Source organism: Gambusia affinis, linkage group LG11 (assembly GCF_019740435.1).
Source record: "Gambusia affinis linkage group LG11, SWU_Gaff_1.0, whole genome shotgun sequence".
Taxonomy (NCBI): Eukaryota; Metazoa; Chordata; class Actinopteri; order Cyprinodontiformes; family Poeciliidae; genus Gambusia; species Gambusia affinis.
Window position 1 is genome coordinate 4,479,655 of NC_057878.1, and position 17,786 is coordinate 4,497,440.

Below are 17,786 nucleotides of genomic sequence, written 5' to 3' on the forward strand. Positions count from 1 at the left end.
TTGTACAGCAGTCACGGGATATTGTAAATCTGTAAAACATAAAAAACAAGAGAATATGCCTGTCTTAATTTATTAACTTTGGTGGAATCTGTGCAGTTACTGTTTTCTTGCACCGCTTTTGTGATTTTTGTATATGGGGCATGAAAAATATTCTGTGAAATCAATCATTTATATGTTATTGCCTAAACCAGCAGGCTGGGGTTTTACGTACGTTCAGTCTCAATAAATATCAAGTACAAGAATGCGTGTGTATGTACACCAGGTTTTTATGTCTTTATGTCTACAATGTGGGGCTGTGGAGACTGTGTGTGTGTGTGCGTGTGTGTGTGTGTGTGTGTGTGTGTGTGTGTGTGTGTGTGTGTGTGTGTGTGTGTGTGTGTGTGTGTGTGTGTGTGTGTGTGTGTGTGTGTGTGTGTGTGTGTGTGTGTGTGTGTGTGTGTGTTTGTGGCAGGGGAGGGGCTTGTTTTTTATTCAGCATAGGGACGGACCGTTTTTCCATTTTAGGATTTTGGTGGCTGTTTCATTTACCATGGGAATAAATAGTATGCGTGTGTGTGTGTGTGTGTGTGTGCGTGTGTGTGTGTGTGTGTGTGTGTGTGTGTGTGTGTGTGTGTGTGTGTGTGTGTGTGCGTGTGTGTGTGTGTGTGTGTGTGTGTGTGTGTTTGTGGCAGGGGAGGGGCTTGTTTTTTATTCAGCATAGGGACGGACCGTTTTTCCATTTTAGGATTTTGGTGGCTGTTTCATTTACCATGGGAATAAATAGTAAGTATTCAGTGAGTTTCAGAGTGTGATTCACTGTGATTAATACTTGTTTGCAGAAAAGTACAATAAATTACAGTTTACAACCTTAAGAATAGCTTACTATTTACCAACAGATTACTCTGGAGGTTGGAACATAATATAACTTATCTCAATCAAGAGCAGAGAAAGATAACTTATAGAATTTATTAGCCAGTACCCAATAATTCAACCAAGGGGTTTTGTTTGTTTCTCTTTTTTTCATTGTAACATGTAAAGTGGAGTTGGCTCGCTGAGACTTTCATTATTTTTGTCATTGACAGTAAAACGTATTAGTGAATTTTTTGCTGGTGAACAGAAAAGTGGGCTGTAAACAATCTGTTGCTGTGGAGGAATCCCTTCACGTCGGATAAGCAAGTTTGCCGTAAACCACGTGGTTTGTCCTAAAGTGAAAGTGAAAGCGTTTTCTTCCAGCTGCTTGATCATCTTGCAGCGTCTTTCGCTCCCATTTTCAGCTCCTGCAACACAAACAGAAAAGGTAGGAGAAAAGATTTTTCACTGTCATTCTGGGCTGTGCTGATTTTTTTGTCATTAAAAATGAAAGATATGTATGTGAGAAATGTAGCTGATCGGGGAAGCTTTGATTTCGTCTTAAAACTTGAGCATTCTCCGCGGCTCACGGGATCTGGGCTGGAGGTGAACAGAATGAAGTTATAGAGCCTCTAAATAAAGCCAAGAAAGGTTCGGCGCATAGCATTTGGAGGTCCAATCTAAAAATGTCACATATTAATTAAGTCGTCTCTAATATTGTCCCGACAATTTGGACCGCGGCAGGTATGGAAAGCCAAAGTTGCCGCAATCCAATGAATCAAAATGTTCCGAAATATATATATTTACACGTGGAAATGTTAAAACTTGATATGTATTTAATAAATAAATGAATCAATATTTATCCTCATGAACAAATATTTAAATATTACTTTCATTAAAGTAATATTTAGATTTTGTGGTTCACACTTCGTTTTGGAACAGTGTGAAGTTAAGCAGCTGACGTCACAATAATTCAGCACAGACAGTGTAATAGAGTGGTTTGTTGCCCCCTAGTGGTAGAAATACAGATATACCTGTTCTAGGTATAGTTCTTAGTAGGCCAACTTATTAGCGTTGGGTTAGCAAGATAGATGAACTGAAGTGGCTGATTTGTTCCTGTGTTCCACTATTAAAAAGACTTCGTCTCCACATCCCCCCTGCTTGATTTTTCCAACCCCAGAATATCACAGACAGTTTTTTTTCTGTAAATGAAACTTTAAAAAAAATATTTATATATATTACACTTTACACATGATTCAAAAAAATTTTTTACAAATAAAAAACTGAGAAGTGTAGTGTGCAGAAGTATTCAGCCTCCTTTTTCTGAGTGCAACCAATTGCCTTCAGGAGGTGCCTGTTGACTGCTAATAACTAAATAAAGTACAACTGTGTGTAATCTAATCTCAGTACAAATCCAGCTGCTCTGTGACGCCTCAAAAGCTCAGAGGACATTGGGGAGCAAACAGCATGAAGTCCAAGAAACAGCAGACAGGCCGAGGAGAAAGTTTTGGAGAAGTTTAAAGCAAGTTTATGACATAAAAATCATTTCCCAAGTTTTTAACATCTCATTGTTCAATCCATCATCTGAAAATGGAAAGAGTATGACACAACTGTGAACCTACAAGACAAGGCCGTCCACCTAAACCTCCAGGCCAAATAAGCATCAAAGATGCAGATGGGAACTCTGGAGCAGATGCACAGATCTGCAGCTCAAGTGGGGGGATCTGTCCACAGGGCAACTGTTAGTCACTTCACAAATGTGGTCTTCGTGAGAGAGTGACAAGAATAAAGTTTCACCTTCCAGCAGGACAATCACCCTAAGCATAAAGGCAGGGATGCAATGAAATGGTTTAAAACTAAACACATTCATGTGTTACAATGCCGCAGTCAAAGTCCAGTCCAATCGAGAGATGTGACAACTGCTGCTCACAAACGTTCTGCATCTAATCTGACTGAGTTTGAGCTGCTTTGCAAAGCAGAACAGGCGAAAAACATTTTGTCACCTATGGGGACTGAAATAGACAAACCCTAAAAGACTAGCAGCTGTAACTGCATTCAAAATAAGGTTCCACAAAGTATTGACTCAGAGAGGCTAAATGCTCTTGCACACCGCACTTCTCAGTTTTTATTTGTAAAAAAAAAATGTTTTGAATCATGTATAATTTTCTTTCTACTTCACAATTGTACAGCACTTTGTCTTCCACATTAAAGTACAATTACATATGTTTATAAACAAACATAAATATACCTATGTTTGTGGTTGTGATGTAACAAAATGTAGACAAATTCATTGGACGTAAATACTTTTGCAAGCCACTGCACTTCTAAAAGCACTAAAATGGAAAGATGGATGGATTCACTCATGTTAATGTGTATTTATTTGTGCTAGGAAACCACAAGATGGGGAATAGGCTAAGTGAGTGATCATCTCAACTCTTTTTAATACCAAATTTACACTGTATGATCTTACATAACTATTCATTTTTTATGCTCTTTTATTTTTCATAAATGGCTCAGGTAGCGCCATGCAAGTCCACCCAGATGGTGAAACATCAAAAAACAATAAGAAGAAGCCGCCTAAGGTAACAGATGTGAACAAGCAGACATGACATTGCTCTTTTTCATTCAATCATGTCTTGGACCAGATTTGTAGGCAGGCCAGCAAATATTTTAATGAAAATCCCATTGTTGGCATTGTTTTCTATGGTTATTTTCCCTTACTTGTTTGACTGTGTATGTAGGTTAAGAATATCAAAACAGGTGAAACCTTTGGGGCCGACCAAGCTTTGATGGAAAAAATTAACAGGAAGCTCAAGGGAAAAATCAGCAGGAAGAAGATACACCACCTCATAGTTTTTTGTCCCATCACGTCTCGTGTTGGCTCAGACGTGGAAGCAGCCATGGACAAAGTGGGAGGTATGAAAATATACATTATGTTCATGTATTTAACTTTTTTTTAAATTAAAAAAATAATCAAGAATATCTTACCAGATTTTGTTGTCGTATATCTGTACTAACTTGCAGTCCAGCATGTTTTTTCTTTTCTGGGGCTTTTCTGTAGGTCTTGAGACGCTGCAGATTTTTAGTAAATTTCATAATCTACTTCAACATATTAAAAAAAGTCAGGAGATGATAAACATCAATAAGTCTAGATCCCCCAGGCCTTCTGGGAAAACTCACCAAATTTCAAGTTGATCAATCAAAACCTTGTAGAATCGGTTTGATCAAGTGCAGGTTTAATGAGCAGGTCCAACATTTTAGACCAACTCATTAAAAACCTGAATAAAGTTCTGGATGTTTTCATAACTTGTATGTGAGAAAAATGTTCTTGGGACTGAATTTTCAGATTTTTGAGATTGGAAAATTAAGGACACATTTTGAATTAAAAAATGTCTGTTGTAATGATATGGAGGTCAAACTTTGAGCTTCTCTTTTTTTCTTTTTTTGGTTCAACAGGTAATCAGCGTATCATTTTGGTTTTGATGCATCACACCAGAGATCCTGATTACTCAACTGCTGGGACAAATTGGTCTGAAAACATTGCTATTGTTGACTTGGATGTTCACGTTCTCTTTCATGAATCTGTGCCGGGGTCGTTGAAATGTTCACAAAATGACAAGGCTGTGGATCAAATTGTTAAATTTATAATGCAAAATAAAAAGAAAATAGGCAAGACCAGCAAAAAATTAAAAAAAAACTGACAAAAAGAAAGAGGGGATTAAATCAAAAGAAAGAAATAAAAAGAGAGATTGAAATATATCAAATGCAAAAGCAGAGAGAACATAAAGTTCATGACTGATTTACTATGAAACATCTACATATCAACTTACTGAAATTCAAAGAAATAAATTCTTCTTGGAAACAAAACATATTGTTTAAAAAATATACATATAAAACAAGGATAATGAAGTTCAATACCACTGTTGAAAAAATTATTATCCAATTTCATTTAGTTATGAGTTTATTTGAAAGGTTATGTCTTCATGTTATTACTCTGTGTGTTGTTTATTTGGCTCCTTTCTTTTGTGGTAACTGTTTTTTGGATGTTTGCTTGGGGGTTAGAAACGTTTGCACATTCCTGCATCATCAGCTTTCTGATGAAGCTGATTTATAACGGTCAGCCTTGCGTCCTGGTAAGAGCAAGTCCACAGAAGGTTCCAGAACATCCTGTGGTAGAGGCCTTTGATCAGTCGTTCGTGTGACTGTGTGTAAAATCCCAACCTCTTTCCTTGTAATCATAATAAAAGGCAGTTGGGGCCTGAGAGCCGGCGGAGTTGACCACAGACGTCGGTTCTCCTGGTCTGGCTCTGCTCCCCTCTTCTGCAGAAAAGCCATTTATGCCTCTGGTTGATTCTTTGCAGGTTGGGAACCAACATGGACCCAACAACCTCAGATTACTTATGATGTCTTTGATGGTACTAAACAGTATTTTCCAGGCTCTAATTAGACAAAAAAAAAGCAAATCAGAAGAAATCTATGTATAATAATGTATAGTCATATTTAATAAATCGTGTGTTCTGGTGAGACTTGTCAGAAAATTACCTCCTAAAAACACAGCGAAGCAATTCAAGTTGTTTTTTTCATTTACCACACTTTTCTGCAACAAACATATTTGTTTTTTCTTTTTGGTCGGACGTAACTATTCTAATGCTAAGTGTGATCATAAATAACAGAGATAAGGGATGGGAAACATCATTCTGAGTAATTAATCTACATAATGTGTTTCGTTTAGATTAACTTTTCAGTAACATTTTAATTGATCAAATATGAATTTATGTATTTAAGAATAAAAGTTCTCTCTTGTCACTTTGTGTTTAAATGACATGAAATTCAGTTTTCAGGACTGAAGACCTTGTAAAATAACTAATAATTAAAATATCTTTAAGCTTCTCTGTCACGTTAGAGAATCATTCCTGTTTGTCTGCTTTTATTCATTTCTGAGGTTCATGTCAGAACCATAGTTGTTTATTTTGTACATGTTGCCTCTGTCCTTTCTGTATGAAGCATAATACTCAAGATAATGATGTCATTTCCTCCACCTCTTTTCAACTTTGACCTTTGGCTAAAGCTAAGCCTTATCTCTCTTTACATGTCATTTGTTATTCATGTTTTTATCACATTGACTGTTGTAATTCTTTTCTTTGTATTAGTGCAGATGAATCATCTCAGCATCATTTATAAATAGTTCAAAATGCTGCTGATCTTAAAACTGGTGCTCTTCAAATATAATATAATCAGATATTAGAACCATTCAGAAATCTTTATTTCCTCTGTTCTTTGGCTGTTTGATACAAGACACTAAAATATTTCTAGCTTGTAAGGCACTTACACTAAAACTCCACAGATGAATTATGCACAATATGGAAGAATGTTTGTCATGAATGTAAAATAGCTCCTGTAGCTGTTCATCAGTCAGGGTTGTACTTTTTTATCTTTTGATATTTTGCATTATTTGGGACATATTTTGGACATTTTTAACTGGATGATTTTACTGATTGATTTTGTGCGTCATTTCTTTGTATAGAAGTTATAAATAAAAGCTGACTTTCTAATTTGTAAATTGCACATATGTACTATGATATTCCTGAAGATTCGTTCGTAATGGAAGGCATAAAAAAATAAAATAAATGAATAAACTTTTCATGTTGTTTTCCTCTGATCCATGCCTTTCCAAGTATAAAAGAAAATTATTTTTATTAAAGTTGACAAAGGTCAGAGTAAGAGACAGTTCAGCAGCTTGAGGTGGACACAAGTGAAGCTGCAGACGTCCTAAATGCTGCTGTGAAGATTCAGGGTAATAAACTTGAAGAATGACAACGTATTATAAGTAATTAATAATAGTGAGGATACAATTAGTAGTCAGAATTTTACTGAATGTGTTTTACCAGTCAGGTCGTATTAAAACATCTCTGTCTGTCTTTACAGGTGGATCTTGATTTAATGCTGCTGTTCTTGTTGCTGCCATGTGGGTTTCAGTCACATGACTAAATTATCTGCTTTATCAGATCTGATTTATAACTACTCTAGTCTGCCTGAATGATTCAAACTTGAGCAGCCTCATGAAATGTTGGCTCAGTGCTTGTTATTGTGTGTTAAAGTTCAAAACATAATTCTGAAAGAAAACCTGTCAGAGGCTGAATAACTTTATTCTTCAAAGGTACAAATACACTAAACCAAACAGCCTGAGAAACAATGGAATCAATTAGAGCGAAACTTATTTATGTGCAAAAGTCACCCAGTCAAAGTCCGGACCTGAATCCAATGTAGCACCAGTGGAGACACCAGGAAATAGATTATCACATTCTCCACCTAATCTGAAGAACAAAACAACATTTCAGTCACTGGAGTGCATGAGTTAAACTATTATATCACTTAAATAAGAGACGTTTTTATGTGAATACTGCCAAGTCACATTCATGTGCAAAAATGTTCAATTTTATTCAACTTTTAAGAAGTGCACCTGGAATTCAGAGACATTTTCTTTATTCGTGTTCTAACAGTTTATTTCTAGTTTTATCAGTAGATTCTTACTAAACCGACATTCATGATTTTCATATGGCCTAAAATAAAAATAATACATAAATAATGCAGTAATATTGCAACTTCAGACTTATGATATAAATTTATTCTAGAAATGTTATGATTTTATTCTCATATTATTTCAACTGTACTCATAATATTTTGACTTTATTCCCATAATTTTATGTTTTTATTTCCTCTTGCCATGGCTCTAACTCTCCATCACAGAATGACACCACAATTTAGAGATTTGTATTTCCTTTTACTCTTTTTTCTTAAACTTCTCAAGAATTTGGGGAGAGGGTGTTCGCATAAAATAAAAATAAAAATCCACTGAAGTTTCTGAGAGCAAAAGATGAACATGAACACTTCCAATAGAAACCTTCTTCCCCAAAAATCTGTTTTCATTTTCTAAAACGTCCTTAAAGCAAAAATAAAGAGAAAAATTAAATCACAAAAACTGAAAACTTCACAAAAAGAGCACATAACACCAGTTTTAAAGTCTCTCCACTGGCTCCCTGTAGCTCAAAGAATAGAGTTTAAAATACTGTTGTTAGTTTATAAATCACTGAATGGTTTAGCACCACAATACATTAAAGATCTGCTGCTGTTGTATCAACCTTCCAGAACCTCTCAGGTTCTGGTTCTGGTTCTGCTCTGCATCCCCAGAACCAGAACCAAACGAGGAGAAGCAGCATTTAGCATCTATGCACCAAAAATCTGGAACAAACTTCCAGAAAACTGTAAAGCAGCTGAAACACTGACTTCCTTTAAATCTCAACTAAAAACCCACTTGTTTAGAGTTGGATTTGAAACGTAATCGATTGCAAATTTATTGACGGAACCTGACTTGATGTTGTGTTTTTATTGTTGATTCTATGTTGCATTGTATCTTTGTGTTTGATTTGATGTAAAGCACTTTGAAATGCCTTGCTGCTGAAATGTGCTATACAAATAAAGTTTGATTTGATTTGATTTGAAAATGAGTTAAAGTAGGTGTGTCGGAATGAGTAGCTTGCTGCTGTTTTTCATCATTTTCTTTATTTACCTTCGTCAGGCTCTTTTCTTGTCCTTTTTTTTTCATTTTACCACAAATAAGGAACCTGCTACTGCTACCTCAATTCTGTAATTTCTGCATTTTGAACAAGATCATAGCCTGTTTAAATCGGAGAGGAATTTATGACTTTGCAAATTTTGCAAATAAATGGATTTTTTTAGTGACATCACACGTTGCTAAGAACAACTAATTATTCAGGTCACTTAAGTGAAGGCATTGAAAAAAACTTCTTCTTGCAATCAGAAATATAAAAGTTTTAATCGGTTTAATCAACACCGAATTATTTCCTCTTGCTATGGCCTTAACTCTCCGCCATAGAATAACACCACAATGTAGTGATTTGTAATTCGTTTTAATCTTTCTTCTTAAACTTCTCAACTAAGTTTTTTGTTTTGTTTTGTTTTGTTTTTGGGGTGGGGGTTACATAAAAAAACCCAACTAAAATCCATTGAAGTTTCTGAGAGCAAAAGAAGAACATGAGCACTTCCAACAGAAACCTTCTTCCCCAAAAATATGTTTCCATTTTCTAAAAAGTGCTTAATGCACAAATAAATAGAAAAATTAAATCACAAAAACTGCAAACCCAGGCTCGTTTCTTGTCCTTTCTTTTTCATTTTACCACAAATAAGGAACCTGCTACTGATACCTCAATTCTGTCATTTCTGCATTTTGAACAAAATCATTACATCGGAGAGGAACTTATGACTTTGCAAATTTTGCAAATAAATGGATTATTTTAGTGACATCACACGTTGCTAAGAACAAGTAATCTTTCATGTCGCTTTTAATGTAAGTCCTAAAAAAGTGAAGGCATTGAAAAAAAGCTTCTTCTTGCAATCAGAAATATAAAAGTTTTAATCGGTTTAATCAACACTGAATCTCAACTCGCCTGTCAGTCCCTTTTTAACAGTATATGAAATATACTGTTTAAATAATTTTTTTTCCGTCACTATTCATAGATAAGAATAAGCAATCATGACAATGTTATCCCACTTATAAATGTGACCTCAGATCATAATCACATTTTAAACTTCTTGTAAAAGTCATGGTTTCTCCTTGAGTTATCCTTTTTTTTCAGAACAACTTCCTGTCCTCAGACCTGGTCATTATTTACCATGTTGCAGTGTGAATGACTTCACACTTACAGGAAAATAAAATAAATTTGATTCATTTACTTGATATATGGAACATGCAGAAAGACCCCGGACCGGGAATCGAACCCATGACCTTCTTGCTGCAAGGCAACAGCTCTACCAACTGCGCCACTGTGCAGCCCTGCTCATTTATCACTTGGTAAAAAAAAAAATGCATTTTTGAGAGGTCATGAGGTCAACATTTCCATTATGAAGCAAGACAGTGACAGACATATGCAGTAAAGACGTTCTTTTTGACAGACCAAGTCAAAGTACAGATTTAAATTCAAAGAAATAAGATTCTGATTTTTATTATTTCCTTCCAGGTAGCAATTATATCAGACTTTGTGTCGGTTTATTTGAAATCCTTTTTATGTTTCAGTCTGAAACATTTGAAAATTGCTCTAAATTAAAATGTTTATTTCACGGTGGGTAAGCGTCACCAGCTGACCCACAGTTGATGACATCTTTGTGAAAAGTGCAGAGTTTTTAATGGAGCAGTGGGAGCAGGCAGCGGCCTGAATCGAGGCCCCCAGGGCCGCTGTTCCATCCCAGCGGGTGAACCCTGAGCCGTCACGCCGACAGGAAGTGCTCTCCCAGCGGACTTCAACACACATTTACCCGCTGTGGACGTCTGGAGCTGCACACACCCTCCATCAGAGCTTTCTCTAACTACAGGGGGCTTCGCCTGACAAAACACACACGCAGTGAGTCACAAATTAGATTTTTATGACGTTCCTCGTTCCAGGCAGGTCAGTGACAAACCCTCCGTCATTCCCATCTCCCTCCGCGGGAAACTGCTTTTCGTCCGCCGACGTGGCGAAATGAGCCGCTTCAGGGTGTAATAACTTCTGAATGAGGAGCTGCTGCTGGCAGCGTGGGGGCTAATTTTACCCGTTTCCTCTCCTGAAGTGGCATGAAAATTTAAAATGGTCCAAATTGAGCGCGTGCTGTAAAAGAGATGTCGCGCGCAGCCAGGAAGCGGTCACATCCATCGTGTCCCGCTGTTTGGAACCGACTGAGTGATGGAAACCGATAATAGTCGGGCTATTTCTGGAAACCAAGAGCCGAGACACTTACGGAGATTACCTTTAATTTCTCACTCTGCTCCCCTGGTGAACGTCTCCACTGGGAAAAGAAGTGGACACAATTATTATGATTCAATTATTCCGTCCACAGCTCCGCAAAAAAAAGAAATATATTCCCCCTTTTATGGATTTATGGAGGGTTTTTAAGCAGTTCTTCAAAATGTTCAATATCAGCGGCACAACTTCCTGTGGGATTTTTTGTAGAGATTTAACTAATTGAATTTCATTTATTTTTTTCAAGCTACCACTTGAATTTGCTTTGATTTATATCAAAGGTATCCAAACTTTTTGCAATTACGGCCAAAACTGTAAGAGAACTCAAGGGACACATAAAAAAAATTTAAGTGATTAGACAGATATTATAAAAATAGTCTAAATTTTCTTGAAAAGTATTATGTAAATTATTGTTGATCTAAAATATAAACAGTGTTTTTCACAGTTGCTGTACTAATTAGTTTCCAAAAATGTTTTTGTCCTCAAGTTTTCTTTTTGTCATCTTTTTTTTTTTTTACCTTTGGCAACAGCGGTTTTATCAATGTATAATCAATAAAAGCAAACATTGTTAAAAGAAAAATACTTTGTCTTGCATCTAAATAAATGTTTTTAAAAAATTTATTTGGCTGTAAAAAAAAAAATAAATCTCAAATTATTCACAGATTGGCTCCACTCTTGGACTGAGGGGCCAAATAAAGCCATCCACAGGGCCACACTTTGGACCCGAGTCATTCCATCCCATCACAGCCTCCACTCCAGCACCAAGAACAAAGACATGTTATTTTGCGCTTGATAGCCTCTCACAATAAATGGAAAGCAAATCTACAAACAAGATGCTAGATCAAACTGAGGAGGCGAAACGAAGGACCAGACTGAGACTGAAGAACGACAGGAAGATCAGGAAATTACTGGCATTATTAGACCTCTTGATGCCGCGGTTTTCAATTTACCGTTTCCTTCTGAAGAGCACAAAGCATGGGATTGCCTGTGAAAAGCTGGTTGGTTTTAAACTAATTTTACTTTTACTTTTTTGTTTGTCTGGTCCGAATCCACCGGAGGTTTGAGACAACGTGCATCATTGTCATCCTAAAGCACGAAGCTCAGCGAACAAACGGTGAGCTTCATTAGTCCTGTTAGCTGAGCTCATGAGCCCATGCTGTCCTGCAGGCTGTTTGTCGTACAGTTTCGCTCCTCAGACTGTGTTCTGTGTTTACTGATGTGAAAATGAGGTTCTGTTCAGGCCCTGGTGGATCTGAAGGTGTGAACAGAGCTTCAGGGAATCATCTTCCATCTGTTATCTAGACATGAATGAGTGCCGATCCATTCACTCCAGAAAGCTGCTTGTTCTCCTGCCACGTAGAGGTGGGAACATCTGGAGGGACAGATGTTCTTCTTCTCCCCCAGTCCTGCCGTCCTCTAACTGCTGGTTAGGATGGAAGTGTGTGTCAGAAGATTACAGATATGGTTTTGGATTCTTGAACAGAGAGTAGAAGGGGATGTTTGAAACTTGGTGAGGTAACCTGTCTCTGCTCCTGTCAGACAGTTATTCAAGTCAAAATGTTCAATAAAATCCACATAAACACACACTGTGAAAGAACCGCATTGCTGGTTCTGTTGGACCTCAGTGCAGCTTTTGACACTGATCATGACATAATTCCGGAACGGCTCAAGAGTTGGGTCGGACTCTTCGGTCCACTACTCAACTGGTTCGAATCTAAAGAACAGGGACTTCTTTGCTCATAAATATCTTCTTGGAAGCGGCATCAAAAACTGTGTAAGAGAAACTTTCATAGTTTCAATGTCATGCTTTATTTGAAATTAGTTTTCATCCCCTCTGTCTTCCCGTCACTGTTTTCCCTCAATAAATTCACACAACTGTAACAGAGTTCAGTCTAATTTAACGAGGCACAGCCTGATTATGTGCTGCAGGACATATGGCTCCATGGTCTCATCAGCCATGAAACATCTGCTGCTGTTTCAGCGCTTCCTTCTTCCACCGATCGCTGTGTGAAACGCTGGAGCGAAGGCGCTGAAACCGGAGCGAGCGCCAACCGGCAGCCAGGCAGAGATCCTCCACATGAGAGACACTCAGTGACATCTGGTTTATAGTCGCATGGCACTGGAATGGAGAACTGAACAATAGGAAATACATTGGTAATGGTATCGTTGATAATGGTGCATTGAACTGGATTCAGAGACGCGGCTATAGAGGTGGTCAAAAACAAAAACACAACAATCTTGTTGCTCTTTAGATCCACTAACTTCCATGTATTAGTGAAGTTTATTCTTGTTTTCACGGATGGTAGAAAATAGTCCTATATCAAAACACAGAATCAAAGAAATTACATTTTCCTGGAGCAAGAGGGGCTCCTTGTGGTTGTGCATGCTAACTTCAATGCTGTTGGCCAAAACTCCTTGAGAAAATCCTTGGCTCGGCAGAGTTACAAGACTGAATACAGTCTCTTCCAGCTTTCTAAATAACATCCAGCTCCACCTCCTCTGCTGTAAACACAGCAGCAGGACATGTTTAACAGTGACACCTGCCATCCGGGGGTTTGCCTATTAGTGCCAGTCATCTATTGGGTCCACGGAGTCCCAACCCCCGTCCTTCATGTCTCAGGTGGGCGAACTTTCCCCCCAGAAGACTCGTTAGATTGTTGACCACTGTGCCTAGGAAACCGATGTTTCCCAGCGAGTTTATTTCCAGATCGGTGAAGGAAAAGAAACAGAACTTGGCCAAACTCAACATATCGTTGTTTCCTATGTGGAGGAAACCATGTTGTTCTTGGATATATTTGGAGACATGTAAAGTGCCTTGGGCCATCAGCCTTCGGTGTGGAATCATTTTGAAATGGACTAAACATTGAAATTAACGTAGATAAAAGTCTAAGGGGGAAAGATGCACGCCGTTACTAAATATACTGTTACTTTTAGCACAATATTTCGTAAAATTTCACATAAGCATATATTCATATTTGTGATCAACTGTTTAGTTTTGGTCATTTTAAATGTTTCTTCAATAGAGTTCAATATATTTTGTTTTTTATTTTTCTCCATTTTCAACATTAGTCTATTAGTGTAGCACATGTCAGTGACAAGGCAGTTCAATGTGCTTTACATCATAATTGATCGCTTCATCAATTATGAAGAAATCAATAAACATTACAGTTTCATTGCTTTGTTCAGCCCTTTGTATGGAAGCACTTCATAAATAACATTATCAAATGTCATCAGGAAAACCATCAAGTAAATAAACATCAGACATGTTGACCAATGTTTTACATGCTACTAATCAAATTGCATATTTTCTTTTATCATAGTTATTAATATTAGTATTTTAAGTGCTCCATAAAGACGCTTTAGGCTAAATCTTACATAAGATGTTTTGCATCTTATTGCAAAAAATGTTAAATGCTGAGTTTAACATTTTGATTCCTCCCAGTGATGCTTTTCCTACCATCAGTGTTTTGCATTTTAATGAACATAGTTTCTTCTTGTCTACATTCAGTAGCTCCAGCCCCAACCAGAGGGTAACTCTCTGCTGCGGCTCAGTGTGTGTGATGTAGCGATTACAGGCGGTCTGTTCATCCTGCCGACTCGGGGGTTTAAGGAGAAATCACACATTTTGTTCTCTATTGGAAATGACACTGTTGACTTGACCTGGTACCAATGTAAATTTCTCTCCTTATTACAATTTATAAAACCTGTGATCTGCCAGAAATGTTTTTTTTTTTTTTTTTCTCTGGGATCTGACTTTGTGTGATTTTCAGGATTTAGGCCCTGCAGCGCTGCAGGAAAGCCACAGCAGATAACACACCAGCGTCTCTCAGAGTCTTTAATCCATCAAAAGCCCCAAAGGGATGCCAGACACTCTTGGATGTGAAACGTTTTGATTTCCTCTTCTCCTTTTCTCATTTCCAAAACCATAATGTGTAAACACGAGCATCCGAGAGGCTTGTTCTTTTGAACAGCCGGGTTAAATATTAAACAGAATCGTTCCTCTTCCTGATCCTGTCCTGCTGTTCTCAACATGTCCTTTGTTTGTTTTTAAACTATGAATGCTTTATATAAGCAGTGAGTGCATCCTCCCCACTACTGCTGGTATTAGTTGATCTGTTTACACAATTCATATTACATTTCTTCAGGAGGAATTTTTTAAACAATTTCTTCTTCCCATATAACTGCTGCAGCCAACAATTACATTATTTTCCTATGGAGAACATTCAGCCATTGAATTGACACAACCTATACTGTTCTATTAAATTTCACTAAAATAATCAATTTCTTTAAAAAATGGGACCAAACACTCCACTCTGAGGAGTCCCAATAGGACACATCATAATCCTCTTTAATCTTAGCAAAAGGGAGACATGTAAAGATTTTAACTTTGAAAATTACAGGAGATTAATATTATAATACTCTTTAAATTTGGCCAAAAGGAGAGATGTAGATATTTTAATTAAAAGAGGCACAAGATTGGAGCCTTGAGGAACGCCACCAGTAATCTTTGATTGTTCACTCTTTAGAAAAAGACAAATCAGGTTGATTTCATAATTCTCTTTTCTTGTCGACTTAAAGTTTGAGCAGCAACAGTTTTTATCGATTGTTTTATGCCCATGTGGCACAAATCACTTTTATTTTAAAATAAAGTATATTTATTACTTTAGCAACAATCTTCATTTTATATTTTGTGATTTCAGGTTGTTCTCTCCATGTGGTTGATGCTGTAGGAACACAGGAAAAACTTTTTCCCTCCAGGTAGTTTTTCTTTTTAGAAGTTTAGAAACTTTAGAGCAATGTAACCCATTTCTGACAAAAAATAAAATGTGAGTTTTCTTTTTCTGAATGGGCTAAATTGACCAACAACCCAACCCCTGCCTACTTTGTCCAGCAGGGCTGATGGGTCTTATCAGCAGCAGCAGCAGCAGCAGCAGCAGCAGCAGCAGACAGGAGCAGCAGACCGTCCCTCTGCTCTGAAGCTTATCGTAGACAGACAGACAGCCGGGCCTCAGGATGCTGGACCTCCTCTGTCTGCAAGCAAACGGAGATACAGAGCGAGACGGGAGACGAGTCAATGTGGGCCACAGAAATTACCAGATTGAAATTATATTTATATATCAGTATGAAATAATCCCATCTGATTTTGTATTCAATTGTGATATTGCATCCATTTATAAACTGTAGAAAGAAATAATCTATTCTGTTGCATCCAGTGATTTATAAGAGTTTTTTAGATCATTTTAAGTAGAAGACTTTAACTCGTTAGTATTTTACAAGTCTTGGCTTTTATGCATATGAAATATTAGTCATTACAAACATCTTCAAACGGATTTTTGAAGATGTTTTGTTCCACAGCGTGGACTGGATTAGATACACTTTACTGGTCCCAAGGTGCAATTTTACAGTGCAAAAAGCAAAACATGTACAAATGAATAAAATCCAACAGTAAATGATGCAAAATCAAATGAGTTTATATGAGTTAATTTGCTACAAGTTTTCAACTTAAGTTAATCCAACTTAAGTAAATATATTAAGTTTATTAATTCATTATAAAGTAAGTTTGACAAACTTATATTGATTACATGTGACAAATGAACCCTAATCATGGCCTACACTGTTTGGTATAAGGGGTATGAATACTTTTGTCCTTGTAAACAGACAAGCTTTATATACCAAATATGACGCAAAAGAAATTTGACTTTGTAATTTACCGTTTGTAATTTGAAATTGGGCCTCTGTCTCTTTAAGAAGCTCCTGCTCTTTCTGAAGCTCTGCCTTCAGGATGTCATCACAACATGGCTCCTCTATTAACATTTTTACCAGCATTGCACTGAGAAGTAGCTCTTATGAACTCGGCAGATGCTCATTTCCACCAGGTGTTTGCTAATTGCTGCTGGCTAGTCTGAAGGAGCTGGGTGCGGGGAGGAGTGATCTGTGAGCTGGAAGCTCAGAAACTAGGCAACTGTAGCTCAGACCTCGCTGGGTGGCATGCATATGGCGACAGTGGAGAGGAAATCACTCACCTTTAACAGGAGGAAACATCAAGCAGAACCAGAACCCGTCTCAAAAAGAGATTTGCTTCAACCAATCAGTTGTTTGACAGAAACACAAACAAAAAAACAAAAAGAACTTAAAATGTTAACAAAAAGTTAATAGCAAATAGGGAAAAGGATTAGAGGACAGCAGCATCATCTCAGCCAACGCCCTCTTTCAGGAAAGTATCACGACCAAAACAGAACGAAAGACCAGGAGTAGTTTCTATGGAGAGAAAAAAATCCTTAACAGTTAAAATAAGAGAAAATTATGCCAACGAAGAAAATTGGGTTTGTGGCTGTTTTTACTATGAGTTTACAAAAGAGGAAAGTTTTAAGCCTCGTCTTAAAAGTGTAACCCAAAAAAAAAGACTAGGCAAATCTTTTCTACTGGAAACAATAGGAAGAGCAAGAAAAGTATCAGACACAGTTAACTATGTAAAAAGTTTCATATTAGAATAAAACTTGTTAAATAAACTGATTTATAATCTTAACTCAGCAGTGATTATGTAAATGTGTGGAAAGCAGATAACGTTGACTAAGGTATAAATATGTGACGAACTTAAACTCAAGTGGTTTTAGAATTGATCATATAGTGACACCTACTGACATGAATTTGTAATTGCAGTTGTGCTTCAGGCTCTCCTGCTCTAAGAGACAAACATCTTTTATGGCTCCAAACACGATGATACAGAGCTGCTCCATCTTAAAGCTGACCTGCTGCAAACGACCAAACCTCAGCTATCTTCCCCTCTGGACAACAATAGGTTGTGATGTTATGTGGATAAACTTCTCTTATAATAAAAATGGTATATTTTTATTATAAGTAGCATTATACTGTAGCACTTGCCAAAAGAATAGCCAATTCAAGTCTGAGTGAACGCAACTAATAAAGTATGAATAAGTTCAGACATTAAAGCTAGTCAGGACATGTTACATGAACAAATCCATATTTCAGAATAATTCAAACAGATAATGTGTTTGAGTTTGATTGATTAATTCTGATTAAACGTTTACCCGTCATCCTCCCAGTGGTTATTTATCTGAAACTGTTTTACCCAAGATTTTTATCTTAAAAATAAAACAAACAAATCTGAACAGGTATTTCAAAGCTATAGATTCACAAAACCCGGCT

At 37.1% G+C, this 17,786-nt stretch overlaps 1 long non-coding RNA gene across 1 annotated transcript; it reads left to right on the forward strand.

Moving 5' to 3' along the window:
- Positions 1–1,125: 1,125 nt before the first annotated feature.
- LOC122839822 lies at positions 1,126–6,464 on the forward strand. Its single transcript, XR_006372117.1, has 5 exons — positions 1,126–1,276; positions 3,218–3,244; positions 3,346–3,410; positions 3,570–3,744; positions 4,285–6,464. It is a non-coding gene; the product is annotated as an uncharacterized LOC122839822 (long non-coding RNA).
- The last annotated feature ends 11,322 nt before the right edge of the window (positions 6,465–17,786 follow it).